Genomic DNA, 17,967 nt, shown 5'->3' with positions numbered 1-17,967 from the left:
TAATGGTAATGATAATAATTATGATATAATAAAAAGGCAGTCAGGTGCTAGGAATGGAAAGGGATACAGCCATGTAAGAGAATAAAGAAATCCAAATTCTAATTAGGAACTTTCAAAGAGGACTTCTGAGCCAACAGGGAATAACAGGGAATAACGGGGAATATACCTGGAAATACCTGGAAAAGGCTGGACAAAACAACAGGTGGTCAGACACAACATTATATCAGTTTTTCCCTCTACATATACTAGCAATGAAGTACCAGAGGTTGAATTAAAACAAAAAACCATGCTATTTATTATAACATCAAATTATAAAATAGGACTAAATATGACAAAAGATGAACAAATCAGGTAACCTGAAAACTACAAAACACTGCAGACAGAAATGAAAGAATAGCTAGATAAATCAAGACACATGCTGCTGTAATTGTGGGTCAAAATGTCAATCAAAATTCTTGGGGGATCTTGTGGGATGCCTGGGTGGCTCAGTTGGTTAAGCATCCAACTTCAGCTCAGGTCATGACCTCATGGTTCATGGGTTCAAGCCCCACATCAGGCTCTGTGCTGACAGCTCAGAGCCTGGAGCCTGCTTCTCTCTCTCTGCCCCTTCCCTGTTCACACTATCTCTCTCTCTGTCTCTCAAAAAAAAAAAAATTCTTGTGGGATTTTGTAGAAATTGATAAACTAAAATTCATATGGAATTGCAAGGACCTAGAATAGCCCAAACAGCTTTTAAAGAGAAGAACAAAGTTGGAAGACTAACACTACCTGACTTCGAGACTTATTTTAATGATACAATATTCAAAACATATGGTATTGCTATAAGACAGACAAACAGATCAATGGAACAGAATATAGAGTCCAGAAATGAGATGCACATATATACAGATAACTTTTTTCTCACAAAGTTGCAAAGGCAGTTCAGTGGAGAAGGGAAGGTACAAAACCACTGGATTTCCACATGCCAAAATTTCAACTTGGATCTCTACCTTGCACCAAAAAGAAAAATTAACTCAAAATGTAGCAGGCCTAAAGGCACACCTGAAATTGTAAAACATGTAGAAGAAAACATAGGAGACAATTTTGCAAGCTTAGGCTAGGCAAAGATTTTCTTAGATAGGACACCAAAACACAATCCATAAAAAACAAAACAAACAAAAAAACCAAACTTGGTCAACAGAACTTCACCAAAATTAAAAACTTCAACCCTTCAAAAGATACTGTTAAGAGAATGGAAAGACAAACCACAGTCTGGGAGAAAATATTTGCAAATCATATATTTGATAAAAACACTTGTATGCATAATATGTAAAGAACTTTCAAAATTCAGTAAGAACACAGCTAAATTTTAAAAATGAGCAAGAGATTTGAGCAGACACTTGGGAGAGGAAGACACATGTTGACAAATAAGCATATGAAAAGATAGATATTCAATATCATTATCATAATTGAAATGCAAGTTAAAATTACAGTGAGATACCACTATTAGAATGACTACAATTGAGGGGTGCCCTGATGGCTCAGCCAGTTGAACATCTGACTTTTGATTTTGCCTCAGGCTGTGACCCCAGGATTGTGGGATCAAGCCCTGTGTCGGGCTCTGTGCTGAGCATGAAGCCTGCTTAAGCTTCTCTCTCTCTCTCTCTCTCTCTCTCTCTCTCTCTCTTCTGGCCCCTCCCCCTTTCTCTCTCAAAAGAAAAAAAAAAAAGAAGAAGCAAAATTGAAATGATTAACTATAGCAAGTGCTGGTGAGAATGCAGATCAACTGGAACTTTCCACACAATGCTGATGGCAATGTAAAATGGTACAATGGCTTGGAAAACAGTTTGGTGGCTTCTGAAAAACAAACCATAAAGCTCTCATATGATCCAGCCATTCTATTCCTATGTATTTTGCCAAGAGAAATGAAAACATATGCACATAAATTGTGTAGCATCTTTGTCTGTAGCAACCCCAACCTGGAAACAGCCCACATTTCTCAACATCTGAATAGAGAGACAGTCTGTGGTATAGCAATTCAATGGAATGCTATGGAACAATAAAAAAGGATCAATTATTGATACTAGAAACAACTTAGGCAAATGTCAAAGTAATCATGCTCTGTGAAAGAACAAGAGTACCTATCGTATGATTCTGTTTATGTGAAATCCTGGAAAATATAAATTATCGTGACAAAAAACAGACCAGTGTTTGCCTGAGTGTGTGGGGTCAAGGTGGGAGAGATTACAAAGGGATATGGGGCAATTTAGGAGAGCAATGGATATGTTTATTTAGTTTGATTGTGAGAATAATTAAACAGGTATATACATGTGTCAAACTTATCAAATTGTGTATTTTAAATGTGTTTGTTTTGTTAATTATATCTTAATAAAGCTACTTTTTAAAAAGGAAGATCTTGTAGACAAGCTCACTTCCTGTGAGTCTTCAACAGCAGCTGGGAGAATAGGTCTAGAGCAGAGTCTGATGACAAAGCAGCCTTCGGTCACTTGGCTGGCCACATGCCACCTGGAACATCTCTCCCAGGGATCCAATCACCTCCAGCACCCACAGAGGCAAGAAAATGTTCCAAAATGTGGCTCTGGCTGTGTCTGGATTATAATTAAAGCTACAAATAACCCAAAATGAATTAAGTCTCCCCAGCTAACGTGTCACTCCTAATTTAATCTAATTGGCCTCTGAATGAGAGTCTCAGCCTGCCTCAGAGGCAAAATTTTCTAAATGAAGTGAATTTAAACTGCTAAGTAATTGCAAACTGGGGGCTTTATGGTTAGAACAATTGTTATTGTTCGTTGATTACTTGCTCAACTGGATTATTCACTCATTACCATTGGAACCACTGAGACTTTGAAGTGGGGCCCTTGTAGCACATAAATAAAGCATTTTATAAGACAAACCAGAAGGCAGGGTCACCCAAACCAGCTTGTCCTTGGGGAGCTGTTGATTATGTTGATTTTATGAGTGTTTGGAGAATCTTAAAGCATATTTCATGAACAAATGAACAGCCTGTACCACCCATTCAAATAACTGGTGGCTTACTACCCCTGCATTTGGAGGCATCAATTTTTATTTAGCCCCAGGATCTAAGCAATGAGCTTTGAAGTCATCCCATTTAATCAAATTAACTTACTGTTCAACAGTTTTGACCTTAAGATGCAACTGTCATACCTGGGTAGACCCCCTACAGCAGCCATGGGGAGAAAAAAAAAAAAAAAGATCTGTGTTCTAGACAATTTCTCATCCCCTGTGTTATATGGACATGTTGCTGCACATCTCTGAACCCCAATCATGGAAGTTCTGTGGGAAAAGTATCAGCTTTGCAGGAAGAACCCACCTGCTGTGACTGTTGCCCAGTTAACTTCTTCTTGCATGAATCATTGAACTTCTTTGGGCTTAAGTTCCCTCTTGAGCAGGAATGGCCACCTCACGGAGCTGCTAGAGAGACTGAACATGATCAGTTATGTGAAACATTTCATACTTGTGAATGCTGTTATTTTCCTCATCTGTAACAAAGGAATTCAATCAGGGGATTTGAAGAGTCCCTGTGTTAGTTTCTGTAGCTGCCATCACAAGGTACCATGGCCTAGGTACCGACAGAAATGTATTTCCTCACATTTGTGGAGACTAAATCTGAAAATCAAGGTGTCAGCAGGGCTGCGGTTCCTTTAATGGCTCCAGGGGAGAACCTTTCCTGGAAGGAGTCAGCTCTGCATGCTCCTCAGTTTGGTGGCCCCATCATTCCAGGTTTTGCCTCTCTCTTCATATCACCTTCTTCTCTGTGTGTCTCAAATCTCTTTCTGCCTTTCTCCTGAAGGGGCACTTGTCCTTGCATTAGGGCCCACCTGGGTAATCCTGGGTGAACTCATCTCAACATCCTTAAATACATCTACAGAGAACCTTTTTCCAAATAAGGCCGCATTCAGAGGTTCTGGGTGGACATATCTTTTGGAGGGAGCCACCATTCAACCCACTACATTCCTCTTTAGTGCTATTGTCCTCATATTTTGGTCTGGATGTCAACATTTGGTCAAGCTTCAACAAGTTCAAGTTGTCTATTGAGTAGCATAAAAGCTATGATGAATTTTGACATTTTCATATTGTCTGAAAATACGTTTCTTCAACATAGCCATGTAAAAAATGCATCCAATAATTTGCTATGGTGGGAGGAGGGGCTATGTTGAGAACAAAAATTTATTGATGACAAATTTATGCAAACTGGACAAGGAAGTAAAACTTTCAAGCAGCCTGTGGCACCATAACAACAACAACAACAAAATGTGTGGCCAGCAGGAGTTGTATTCAATTATTAAGGAAGTAGAAGGAGCAACTGTCAGCACTGAGCCAAGTTTGCCAGAATTGGTGCCTCTTGGTTAATAACTTTTGTATTTCTCCTTCAGCTGGTTGATGTCTACTAGTCTTAAAAGCTTCTGTGGAGGGGAGCCTGGGTGGCTCAGGCAGTTAAGCATCTGACTCCTGGTTTCATGACCCACGGTTCATGGGTTCAAGCCCCGCATTGGGCTCTGTGCTGACAGTGTGGGGCCTGCTTGGGATTCTTTCTCTCACTTCTCTCTTTGTCCCTCTCCCATTCTCTCTCTCTCTCTCAAAATAAATAAATAAATAATGTTCTGAAAAAAAAGTTTCCGTTGAAAATAGAAAGAGGAAGATGTTGGAAAGAATGCTCATAATAGATAGTAACAGTTCACTGTACTTCCTTTGCAGATGGTCATTAGAATTATGCAAGTGTGTGATGTCCCCATGTTCGCTGATCCTCATTTTGGAGAGTGAGACACTGGGGAAGTCTAAGGATATGGGATGTGTCATAAGAACCACAGTGGCCAGATTTAAATCAGGGCAAAATGGACATTAGGTGAGTTCTCAAATGACCTGTTTTAAAGTATAGGATTGGATCCATAGCATGAGTCATAAAAGTGGCTGGATTTCATATTCCCTCCACCCTGTGGATGAATAAGGTCAGGATAGACTCTTCTTTCCTCCCTTCCTCTGGATCCCCCTAGACATGGATACTGGGAAATTGCTGGGTTGGTGACCACCCTGATATGTCCTCTCTGTACTTCCTATATCTCCTGGACCACTGCCCATGCTGTCCCAGTTAATGACTCAGTCTCAGAATATCAACTCATCATTACTTGGCTGGCAGAAGAACTCAACTTCTCTGATCTCCATTCCAAGAAGGTGGTTACGTGCACAACGAGTCTATGTTTTCTGAGGGCTCTGGAGGTGGGCAGCCTAGACCTTAGGGGGAAGAGAGCTCTGTCTCTGAGGGCTGTGCTCTTGGGACTCGTGCTGCATGTTTCTAGTTTTGCATCTCCAGCTCTATTCTCCATCCTTCCCCAGATGCTGTAGGCCTTGGGAAGCTGAACTATAATACAGCATCAAGGATTCCCTTGCTCTCTGGCTTCCAGTTGGGTTCAGCCAATGTAGTCTCACAGAGAGAGGGAGGAAAGTAATGTTGGGGCATTTTATTCATCTTCCTTCAGGGTCACTGTCATCCCTCCACCCCTGGTCTCAGCTCCTGACTGGCAGCCTCCTCCACCCTGCCTTCTTTGTGGTAAGGAGGCCCTGGTAACCTTCAGGTCTAGGAATAGTAATGAAGTCCTTCCAGTCCTTACTTGCCCTAGAGTATTGCATCCTCTCTTGTGTCTTACTTTTCCCCTGCACAAAGCCTTGTCAAGAGTCCCTTTATGTAATTCTTCTGAAATCACCCTGAGTTGAGTGTGCCATCTTTCTCCATAGAGATCTGAACTGATGCAGCCCCTTCATTTATAAAAATTAAATAAAATAATATCCATCTCATAATGTCTTCAGGATTAAATCGGGTAACACATGAAAATCACTCAGCATAATAATGAGCACATAGTTCTCTGCTCAGTAAATGACAGCCCAAGACATATTTCAGAGTGGAGTTGGTATGGCACTCTGATTAATAGTATGGAGCATCAATTCAATTCAGTTCAGTCCTACCAAGATTTACTAAGCTCCCACTAGGTACAAGGCAGTTTCATGATCATTTCAAGGTTTTGGAAACATCACTTTGGATGCCACACAGGGAATAGGGTAGATAGAAGAAGACCAGTTAGGGGTTTTTGCCATAGCCTGGATGAAAGATGGTAGCTTGGGCTGGACTGGCACCAGAGGAGCTGAAGAGAACTGGACCAATCCAAAAGGCATGATGAAGATAAAATGAGTAAGAAAATTGAGGGTGGATTGAATATAGAGAATGAGGGAGGAGGGTATCAAAGAAGAAACTTAGGTTTCTGTTTGTTGGTCATGTCATCATCCAAGAGATAAAATATTGGGCTGAAGATCTGGTTTGGTGTGGAGGGGGTGGGAAGACCATGAGTACAGTCTTGGGTTTGATCAAGGTAGGCATCTAGGTAGGGAAGTCAAGAAGCAGTTGGAGCTGATGACACCAAATGCTGACAAGATGTGAAACCATAGGAACTCTCATGTGTAGCTAGTGGGAATGCAAAATGGCACAGCCACTTTGGAGGGCAGTTTGGTGATTTCTCACAAAACTATACATACTCTTACCCTGTAATTTAGCATTTACACTCCTTGGTATTTATTCAAAGGAGTTGAAAACTTAGGTCCACCCAAAAATCTGCACAAGGACATTTATGGCAACTTTATTCATAATTGCCAAAACTTGGAAGCAATCAACATGTCCTTTAGTAGGTGAATGGATAAATAAACTGTGCTACTTCCTGACAATGCAATATTATTTGGCACTAAAAAGAAAAGAGCTATCAAGCCATGAAAAGAAATGGAGGAAGCTTAGATGAATATTACTAAGTAAAGAAGCCAATCTGATATGGCTACATACATATGACTCTAATTATATGGCATTCTGGAAAAGGCAAAACTGTGGAGACAGTAAAAGAGATTGGTTGTTATCAGGGATCAATTGTTGGGGGGAGGGATGAATAGGCAGAACACAGAGGATTTTTAGGGCAGTGATAATTCTCTATGTGATACTGTAATGATGGATATATGTCATTATTCATTTGTCCAAACCATGAGATGTACAATACCAAAAATGAACCCTAAGGTAAACTAAGGACTTTGAATGATTACGATGTGTATATGTAGGTACATCCTTGGTAACAAATGTACTGTTCTGGTGAGTGATGCTGATAATGGGATAGGTTATGCACGTGTGGGGAATAGGGTATATGGGAAATTTCTATACCTTCCTGTCAATTTTGTTGTGATCTTAACACAGCTCTAAGATATAGGCTTAGCAAAACAGGGGAGAAATTGGATATATGGATCTGGAGCTCTAAGGGGAGATGTAAGATGGAGACTGGATTTAGAAGCCATAAGAAAACAGATGGTAATTAAGATCATGAGCTAGCCTTGGGAGACCACCCACTGAGAGGGTCCATGAAGAACTCGAGAGGTAACAGGAAAAGCAGGGGAGGGTGTGACAAACTCTGAGAGTTGCAAGAAAAAGGGTGTATGTCGGGTATGTGTTCCTAAGAAGTCAAGAGGAGAACTGAAAATTATCTGTTAAGTTTAGTAACATGGAAGTCATCAGTGACATGACCCTGGCAAGAGTTCTTTCAATGGGCGAATAGAAGTGAAAGTAACCTTTTTCCATTTTCTCAAGAGATTTGACCATGCAACTGTAGCTGGAGAGGAGTAAGGGGGTTAAGAGAAGGATTGTGAAGGGTGCCTGGCTGGTTCAGTCCATAGAACATAGGACTCTCGATCTTGGGTTGTGAGTTTGAGCTCCATGCTGGATGTAGAGATTACTAAAGAAAAAAAGAGAGAGAGAGAGAGAGAGAGAGAGAGAAGGATTTTGGTTTCCTTTTAAGATGTGAAGGATTTGAACATATTTAACTGATAATGAGAGGGATCCATCTGAGAGGAGGTAGGTGAATATGCAAGAAGGAGAAAGGGGAGGTGGGGCAGAGTTTACTGAGAAGGTCAGTGGATGGGCTCCAAAACTCAGATGTAGAACGGGCTTTACAACGAGGGAAGGAGAACTGGTTGCAGAAGATGTAGTTAGATTTCTAGCTGAGGCAGGAGAAGTTAAAGAATTGGTTGGGGCAGATATAGTTAGATTTCTAGCTGAGGCTTTTAGTAAATCAGTGAAGGACGAGGTAAGTGGCTGGAAGTTTTAGAATAGGTGAGTGAACTGGGTGGAGACATGTCCAACAGTGTTGAGAGAAAAGTGTCGCCTTATGAATTTATGGTGAACTCCAGGTATCCAGTTGGTGTGACCTCCAGCGGTGCCCAGTGGGGAGAGCAGATGGTTGAGCGTATCTAGGGGGAGGTGATGGAAGACAGGAAGGTAAGGCGTTGAGAATATTGCCAAGAAGGACGCTGCATTGATGCCTTTTGGTATCTGGAAAAGGAAGGCTGGAACAAAGAACTGGATTAGGAAAAAATAAAAGATGACGAGCAAACCTGAGTTCACTCGCTCTGTGAATGTTTCCCCAGTTGTCTTGGGGAGAAGAGATTCTCGCCGGGATGCCCCCCTGTTCTTCAGGCATCCATGGAGATATTACCCCTCACCCAAGGCAGTGGTTGTTTGTGTTTATGATGCTCAACAAAACTTTGCTGAACCTACTACATGCTGCCAAAGACTAAAGCAGAGTTATCAGAGCCATTCATAAATAGAATGATTAATCATAACCATAAGTCATAATAATGCTGAATTTTTTACTTGCCAGGCAAGGGAACACACCAGTGAAGAAATTCACTGACATGGTTTCTGGGAGGAGGAAACTTGGGGTTTGTGTTTTAAGAATTAGGAAAAACAGGGGCACCTGGGTGGCTCAGGCGGTTAAGCGTCCGACTTCAGCTCAGGTCACGATCTCGCGGTCTGTGAGTTCGAGCCCCGCATCGGGCTCTGGGCTGATGGCTCAGAGCCTGGAGCCTGCTTCCGATTCTGTGTCTCCCTCTCTCTCTGCCCCTCCCCCGTTCATGCTCTGTCTCTCTTTGTCTCAAAAATAAATAAAAAACGTTTAAAAAAAATTAAAAAAAAAATTAGGAAAAACTGGGGCACCTGGGTGGCTCAGTCAGTTAAGTGTCCAACTCTCGGTTTCGGATCAGGTCATGATCCCACGGTTTGTGAGATCGAGCCCCGCACCCAGGTCTGTGCCAGAGCCTGCTTGGGATTCTTTGTCACCCTCTCTCTTTGCCCTTCCCCTACTCATTCTCTCTCTCTCTCTCTCTCTCAAAATAAATAAATAAGCTTAAAAAAAAAAAAAAGAATCAGGGGCACCTGGTAGCTCAGTCGGTTAAGCGTCTGACTTCGGCTCAGTTCATGATCTCACAGTTCGTGAGTTCGAGCCCCGCATTGGGCTCTGTGCTGACAGCTTAGAGCCTGCAGCCTCCTTCAAATTCTATGTCTCCCTCTCTCTCTGCTCCGCTCCCGCTGATGCTCTGTCTCTCTCTCCTTAAAAAATAAATAAAAACATTAAAAAAAAAAAATCATCCTCTCCTTTAAAAAAAAAAAAAAGAAAGGAAAAACCAGTTTCAAAGTGGCTATGCTAATTAAAGATTGACAATAGTACCCTGGATAGGATGGTTTAGAAAAAGTCCTATTGTTCTTTGGTCACAAAGGAGTCTTCAGTGACTGCCATTATGGGCCTAGCGTCTAGGGTCACATCAGCCGGTGAGAACCAGTTGAGGGGAAGCAGCATTCAGTTTTGCTGTCTCCTCAGCAAGTCCTGCTCTTAAGTGAACACATTTTCTTTCATGGTACAGTGTGTTGTTCCATGCCCTGGAGAAGCAAAGGCAGTTCCTGCCGTCCTTGGATCTTATAGCCCAGTGTGGAGGGCAGAAGGGAAAGAGCAGAGTAGGAAGAAAATAATGGAGGAGATCCAGGCAGCAGGAGGGACCACAAGAGGGTAGCTGACCAGCACAGGGGCTGGGCCTCTGGAGACCGGTCTGGTGGAAGGAAATTACCAACGACTAGTGAGCTGGTGGAGGTGGGTGGACGGTTTCAGTGAGGAGGCAGCGGGTGGTCCAGCCTTGAGGCTGGAGAGAGCCAAGCCTCACACGAGACCTGGATTTGGAGAGTCTGGGAGCCAGACAGGCTGGGCATGGGCTCTGGAGTCAGCCCGTCTGAGTTAGAACCTGGTTCCCCTGCTTATTAACTGTGTGACCTTGGGAGAGCGACTTAACTTCTCCAAACCACAATCTCCTCCTTTGTCAAAGGGCAATCACAGCTGCACTTAGTCACAAGGCCTTGTGGGATCAAATGAGATAATTGGTTTGAAAGCACACTTAGCATGATGCTAGGCGTGTAAAACACACTCAACAAATAGCAGCTATTATTATTACACAGGGTCAAAGAATGTAAGAGAAGGAAGGAATCCTTGCAAAAACATGTAGTTCTACCTCCTTATTTTTCAAAGAAATTAAGTGACATTCCTAAAGTGAGTTGGTTTCTAGACGAGCCGGTCCTGGAATCCGGGTGTTCACTTTCTCAGTCTCATCTGATGATAAAGAAGCAATATGCTTAGTGCTTGGGCTCAAATCCCCACTCTGATAAAAGATACTAAGTGACATTCCTAAGGCAAGCTGGTTTCTGGCAGAGCCGGTCCTGGAATCTGGGTGTTTCCTTTCTCAGTCTCATCTGATGATAAAGAAGCAACATGTATAGTGTTTGGGTTCGAATCTGCTACTTACTACTCCATGGTATTAGACACCACAGTAAACCTGTCTAAACTTCTGCTATAAATCGGGTTAAACACCTCATTACGTTGTGGGAACCTCCTGAGTAGATCAGCAACTATGTACCCAATTCATCATAATTCTCCTTATATGTTGAAAGTCTTACATAGCCAAAATCCTGGTAAAAAAGGAGGCTCTGCCCTGATCCCCTCCTTTTCAAGAAGGGATTAAACTAGATGACAGGCAGCTAGGACATCAGCAAGAAACCCAGCCAAGGCAACTTCCTTATGCCTCCTTTGTGACCTTTCTTCTCATTAGCTAAAATGATGAAGCCGTCACACAGAAGCCAGGTCTCAGGTGAGCACCCCGGCAGACCATGAAATGGTCAAATTTCCCTATGCATCCTTTGGCTCGGGGAGTGGCCTTGGAGTTGGTTCAATGTAGTAGGTACAAATTCATTGCCGCTGAGTGAGATGTAGGAGGAAGGGGGAAAGGGCAGGAAGCTGTTCTGCAGCAGCTGGAACACTGGGAGAGGGAGAAGAGGGAGTTCACTGGAAGGAATTGTGGGGTTTGGTGACATGCAGTGGTGGTCTTACACGTCCTGCTCAAGAGCTGGGTTTGTTTTTCCCAGACAGTGGGGGGCCATGAGAGATTCTGGAGTGAGGGAGTGACAAGATTTGAGCGCCTTCAGGGGAGATAAAGCATTAAGGGCAGAGATGGACGATGACAGAAAGGAGACTGGAGAGAAGTAGGGGGATGGGAGAGCTGTTTCAGAAGCAGAGCAAATGTGGCCTGATTGGGTGTGGGGCCCAGGAATACAGCAGGGTCAAGACTCCACTGAGGTTGCGGGTCTGTGTGATCAGACAGGTGGCAATGTCATCTTGTCCAAAGGTCCTGCTCGGAGTCCCAGGTTTACTCCACATGGTGTCTGGAGTGTGGGGGCCTCTAGGTAGGTCAGTACCTACGAAGATTATAATTCTCCTTGCACATAAAGGCTCCATGCAGTCAAGACCCTGGTAGAGAAGGAGTCCCCGCCCTGATTCCTTCCTCCCCAAGGTCTCTGCTGCCACTGGCCGGTACAGACTCTAACCCAGACGGTCACGGGAGCCTCCTGCTTGTTTCTTGCTCCATTTTCTCTCCACTTCAATCTACCCTACGTGTTACGACTAGGAAAAGTAGTATCCTGCACATGTTACTCATCATAAAACTTTGATGGCCCTCTGCCGGCCTCCGTGTTGCTTCTCAAACTATCTGGGGTGAAGGACCAGTTTTAAAAAACATTTCCAGTCCATCATGGGTCATTGTTTTCATAAAATACCCTAAAAGTTAATTTCCAGAAAAATGAAATAAAAAAGATGTAAAATATACATCCCAAATATTTATTATCAGATTCAATAGACATAAATTTATTCTGCCAAATTGCTATGGCTTTTTGCGCTCAGTTTCTGTATTTGTTATGGGTGGACAGGCGACTTTGCGGAGCAAAGTCACTGCCACCCACAGTGGCAATGGTCTACAGGACAACATTCCAACTCCTTATCCTCTTGTTCAAACCCTCTGTAGTCTCAGGCAAACTGCTTTCCAGGCTTGCTGGCCATTGGTCTCTCATTGACACACTCCACCATGTCAATCTGGCTTGCTCACTGTCCTTCAGATTCATCTTCAGCTTTCTCAGGCTATTTCATGTTCCTCTGGCCCTAGAATGTTCCATCCTGGCTACCAACCCTTGATGCCTATTTAAATTCTAACAGCAGCAGCAGCAGATGTAGATTGAGGATTTCCTAATTTGCAGGCCCGGTGCTTTTACTCACGATTTCACTGAATCTGTGTAACAGGTAGTTACTAACATTTGTAACATCTTTTATAAATCAGAGCAGATCCAGGGTTCTCGCTCTAACAACAATCATCGGCTGAGGAATGGTCACCTATCTGGGCCAGTAAGAGTTCAACACCAATTTTTGCTGGAAGAGCAAAATTGGGGGAAGAGCTCAGCTGATAGAACTTGGGTCTGGAAATGCCTGTGGTCATACGCGCTACTGTAAGGGGACGGATGTCTGAAAGTGGTAACACACAGAGGAGAGGGAAGCTGAGCGATGCAGGGGCAGCCCCTGCCTCCAGTCCTGGTCTTCTTTGCTTATTCTAGTGGATGCTGGGATATGCCACCCGGTTCTTCACTGAGGACAAAAAACTTGTTCTCCAGCCCCTGGCACTGTTGCCCTGGCAGAAGAGAGCCACCTATCCTGTGTCATGCCCCTTTCCAGGGCAGCCTATAGCTAATGATGGGTTGACCTGGGGATGTAATTGCTGGCCCTCTTGCCCCCAACCCAGGACAACTCTGAAGGGTCATCCCAGCTTAGAGCTCTAGGCAGGGCCTGCTGGGCTCCTTACTGCAACCGCACCGTGGCTCAGCTTCTCCCCTCTGCCCACCCTGGTGCTGCGGTAACCAGCCTGTTGCTAATATTCTCAGGAGGGGTGAGGAAATAGGGCTAATTGCTTTACATAGGAGAATGGACCACTGGGGTATGGGGTGGAGCAGATTTGGAGAAGAGGAGGAACCACAGAACTAGAACATGGTTTGGGAAGGAGTTTCAAGAAGTCAGTGGGTCCAAAGCAGGATGGGGAGAACTTCAAAACCTTGCCACAGGAGAAACAGGTGAAGGAAGTGAAAATATTTGGTGGAGAAGGAGAGATTTGGGAAGATTATGACTGCATTCTTCACATACTTACAGGCAATCAAGTAGGGGCTGGATCAAACCCTTCTGCTGGGTCTTCCCTTTGACCCTCTACAGTTCATTCCCACACATTCAGATCAGGTCATATCGCTCTCCAGCTGAAAATCCTCCAGTGGCTTTTCACCATACTATTTATACTCTTTTTTATTCCTTTGAGAGAGATGGAGAGAGAGAGAGAGAGAGAGAGAGAGAGAGAGAGAAGGAGAGGGAGAACCTGAGCAGGGGAGAGGCAGGAAGAGAATCTTCAAGCAGGCTCCCAGCACAGAGCCTGACATGGAGCTCGATCTCACAACTGCGAGATCACGACCTAAGCTGAAATCAAGAGTCAGATGCTTAACCAACTGGGCTACCCAGAAGCCACTTGGCATACTATTTATAGAACACAAGGGTCTTTTCAATGACCTGGAGGCCTTTCCTAATCTGGTTCTTGCTTTCACTTTCCCACCTTATCTCTACTGTATCTTCCCCTCACTTACTCTTCTAGCTGCACTGGCCTTCTTTTTGCTGTTCGCTGAATACACCAACCCATTGCTACCTCAGGACCTTTGCACCAGCTGCTCTCTTTGGCTGTTCTTCTATGAGCTCTTTATTCACTCCTTTCCCTGTTTTGTTCAGTCTTGAACCAAAGGTTATTTTGTAAGAAATATTCCCTTAACTAGTTCCTACTTCATTGCCATGTTTTGTGTCCTTCCTAGGACTCTTTGCTTCCTGAGATGGTTTTGCTACACCAGCCAATTGCTACTTCAGGATCTGTGCACCAGCTGCTCTCTTTGGCTGTTCTTCTATGAGCTCTTTATTCACTCCTTTCCCTGTTTTGTTCAGTCCCTACCTCATTGCCCTCTTTTGTGTCCTTCCTAGGACTCTTTGCTTCCTGAGATGGTTTTGCATCTTTGCTTCTTATGTGATTCTGTCTCCCGACCATCTCTCATAGAGAATGCAAACCTGACATGAAAAGAGATATGTCTGTCCTCTTCACCACTGTACCTAAAGCATGTGGTATGGTTTTGGCACACGACAGGTGCTCATAACTATTTGTTGAGTAAAATAATGAATGAGCACAGGCTTCAAAAGTAGCTCTAGAGCTGAGAGGTGGACAATCTGTAGAGCAGACTTTTGAAGCTGTAGCTGGCAGGCTCAAAGCCTCACCATGGAGGTGAATGTCACTTAGCAGGGAACCAGTAGGCCACTGGGAATGTGGGGTTTGCAGTCAGATAGATCAGGGTGTACATCTTGGCTCTGCCACTTCCCAGCTGGCCACAAGCCTCGGACAGGTTCCTTGACCTTGAAAAGCCTCAGTTCTCTCATCTGTAAGGATAGGAGTACGAGCTGAAGCCACTGCCTAGGGGCACTGGGATGACTAAATTTAGGAAGCCCTCAGTGAGTGCTGGGCACTTAGCAAGTGCTCAATAGATGTTAGCTCTGCAGTTTGGCTGTTCAGTTTCTGTTGCTTCGAGATTACTGGTCCTACTGCCATTACCTCCATGAGGCCACAAGAGCTGGGGACTCACATGGGGACCGTGCTGCCACAATCCCTTCCCAGGCAACCAGCTGATATTATGTTCCCTGTCACACTAACTGCCCTGGGGGCCGGAAGAAGCAAGCAGAAGTTCCCTGGGTTCAGGGGTGGGGGTGGGGGTCGTGAGTTACCATCTAGACTGTAACTTGTCCACTTCTTGCCACTGACACAAACCAGAGCTGATCTCCTGGGGTTGGAGCCAGGTGAGGAAACAGTGAGCGGTTTCTTCGCAGGACTTCTAGCTGTTACAAGAGTCCCAATATGGCACACGTTACTCCAATCTGCGCTACTGTGTGAAGCTGAGTGTGTTTTGTGATGAGGCAGCAGGAGAAAGCTGGGGTCCTGCTGGGAGCAGCTCTGCCACGGGGGGTGGGTGGAACCGGGAGGGAGAGGTCCTGTGTGTAGAGGAGCCCACCTTCCGCTGGTCCTGCACCTTCCTTCCTCTGGCTAACACGCAGGTGACGGGTTTATGCATCCTGACCCAGAAAAGAGCTGGTCACAGTCAGCCAACGTGACAGAGGGGACACTATTGCACAATAGGTAAATACAGGCTGAGGCTATCATCTCTATGTCCCTTCTGCCCCTTTGTGACGGCAAGGGAAATGTCTTTCTTCTGTTCAGATGACAACAGCAGCTGACACTATCCATATAAAGAAGGAAACACCTACACGGCATGCACTCACGGCAGCCTGGGCATGGTTCTGCAGCACTTCACCAGCGTCGCTTGTATAATCCTATGCGGTGGCCAGCATCATTACCCCCCATTTACAGATGAGTGAAATGCTCCTCAGCGAGGTTAGGAACTTGCACAGGCTTATGCCACCGGCGACGGGCAAGGCCAGGACGGTAACCCAGATGGTCTGGCTCCGGAGTGCGTACTCGATAGCCATGCAAACGGGCCTATGTCTAAGGGGGATGGTTTGCCTTGTCCACGGTGGGCTTCCCGTCACTGTGGTGACAGTCTGATAGGAAAAGATACGATTCAGTAGGCAGAGAGGGAAAGGACAGACCTGAGGTCCCTGGGTGGGGAAAAACACATAGTTTGGAACAATGCTGGGAGGGTCTGACCACAGCAAACCCCCTCGGGCGTCAGGTTCCCCTTAAGAATGTAACAGACACCACCTACTCCCCCTCAAGTTCCCTCAGGAATTTAAGAAAGACCTAACTGAAAACAAGTAGACCTTAAAACGTATGACCCACAAGGAACGGTCCTCACGATGAGAATGAGCCAATCGGGAATGGACGGCCACAGATGCCCCCTCCCCCCTCAAACGAGCCAATCAGGAATGGACAACCCAGTACCGAGAGCTTCCAGTCAGTAAGGGTAGGACCTGAGAAGAAAAAAGGGGGAAGGGAAGGGGACATGACCAGAACCTTATGAAACAAGGACCCTCGCCTACAGTCCTCAAGCATTCACTTTCGAATGCCCCCTCTCTGTAAAGAGAGCTTTCATACTATTCTTCCTTTCTGATCTTATACTCTAATAAACTTGTGCCTGCTGCTCATTTGGTGCCCACCTCGTCATTCGTCCAAGTAGCGAGACAACGAACACTGGGTATTGCAGTAAAAAATCCTTCAACGACAGGGGTCAGCAACCGAGCTAGACAGAGAGGTCTCTGGCGTGTATTTAGTGTATCCTCTGTGTCTGGCTTGGAGCTGAGCACTCTGGCAACAGCGTCTCACGTCATGCTCCTGACACCCCTGCCAGCTAAAATGGTCATCTCGCTTACCAGGCAAATATACTGGAATTAAAGAGATTGGGTAACTGGCCTAGGTCTCTGGGCTGGTGAGGCTGGAGCTGGGAATCCAGCAGGCCTGACTACCCCAATCCAGAGTTCTCGAGCACTCACCTGGGCCAGTTTCCAAAGGATTAAACATCGGAGGCACTGGATTGGACCAGCTGACTTCTGGGGTCCTAGCTAATGTGAGATGTCCCGGGGGCTAAGTTTCTGACACAGAACCCCACAAACCCTTGAATGGAGCTGCTATAGCTGGTTTCTAGGCCAAAGAAGAAGTCGTTACGTTTCAGATATTATATTTAAGTATTTCGCTTCCCAGCCTTTTTTCTCAGTGAAGGCTTCCTTCGCTACTCTAACCCTTCACCCTCAACATTCCCTGTCTTGGTTTCCTATTTCATTTTTCTCCACAGCTCCTATGGCTCATCTAACATACCCATCTATTGTTTATGTTTTATCGTCGCTGTTAAAATGTAAGGTCAAAAAAAGGCAGGAGTCTTGTCTGTTTTGTTTAGGCTCTGTCCCCAGTGCAGCACAGGACAGTGCCTGGCACATGGTAGGTGTCCAATAAATGTTGTTCCACGAATCAGTGTATGAACTGACTGAAGACAAAAGCTCGTGGCTACAAAGAGATCAGGATGTGGTCTGCTGAGTCTCTGGCCTCAGTGGGGGCATTCAGGAGGCATTTCCCTGTGTCGGCGACTGTTTTTTTTCTGCCACACGCAGACACTGAAAACTGTAGTCTGCCGATAGCTCTGGGATTATAGAACTCCTCAAAGCCCGAATGAAGGAACTAGCCAGGGCCATCAGGCAAGTGAGGCACAGGGAAGCCACTTCTCTGGAGGTTGGTGAGAAGAGCCAGATCACAGGCCCAGCAGGTTGGTAGAGGGCAGGGGCCAGGTTGGCAACCAGGGGGCAAGTGGGGCGGCGAGCGGCAGCCGGTAGGAGCGCGAGCGCAGACACCCGCAAGTGGCCTAGAGCGCGCACCCACCAGCCCGCCGCAGAGAGCACTAACGTAACCTGCCGAACTTCCGTTTTATAACGAGGGGAGGGGTGTTCAGGGCTGTACCTCGTGGCAGGGTCGTTGCGGGGACTCGCGGAGATCGTGCAGGTGGCCCTGAGCCCCGCTCCGCAATGTCGGAGGCCTAGGGCAGGCGGCGCGCAAGCGTGGTGAGGCGACGGCGGAGGAAGGACAGGTGGTGGCGCCTGGAGGCAGAGCCTGCGGCCGGGATCCCGGACGTCAGCCGCCGGTCGGCGTGGGCGGAGCCGCAATCTGAGCAGGGCGGAGGCCCGGGCGCGGAGGTGTTCCCGGGGGCGGGAGGCGGCAATCTGTGTC

At 45.6% G+C, this 17,967-nt stretch overlaps 1 long non-coding RNA gene across 3 annotated transcripts in view; it reads right to left on the bottom strand.

The window, feature by feature from the left end:
- The window catches only part of LOC122475278, a 33,830-nt gene extending 16,016 nt beyond the window's left edge, over positions 1 to 17,814 (bottom strand). For 2 of the 3 annotated variants that reach the window (XR_006295135.1, XR_006295134.1), the window contains exons 1-3: positions 17,701 to 17,814; positions 15,564 to 15,857; positions 3,332 to 3,441 (exon numbers count right to left, since the gene is read on the bottom strand). This is a non-coding gene — a long non-coding RNA (uncharacterized LOC122475278). Of the gene's footprint in view, positions 1 to 1,658; positions 2,606 to 3,331; positions 3,442 to 15,563; positions 15,858 to 17,700 lie in introns of those variants that run through there. The other variant, XR_006295136.1, reaches the window with a different exon arrangement.
- Positions 17,815 to 17,967: the final 153 nt, after the last annotated feature.

The sequence above is a fragment of the Prionailurus bengalensis genome, chromosome D4 (genome assembly GCF_016509475.1).
Source record: "Prionailurus bengalensis isolate Pbe53 chromosome D4, Fcat_Pben_1.1_paternal_pri, whole genome shotgun sequence".
In the NCBI taxonomy this organism is placed as follows: Eukaryota; Metazoa; Chordata; class Mammalia; order Carnivora; family Felidae; genus Prionailurus; species Prionailurus bengalensis.
Note: the sequence above shows the minus strand (reverse complement) of the source record. Positions and strands in the feature narration are given on the sequence as shown.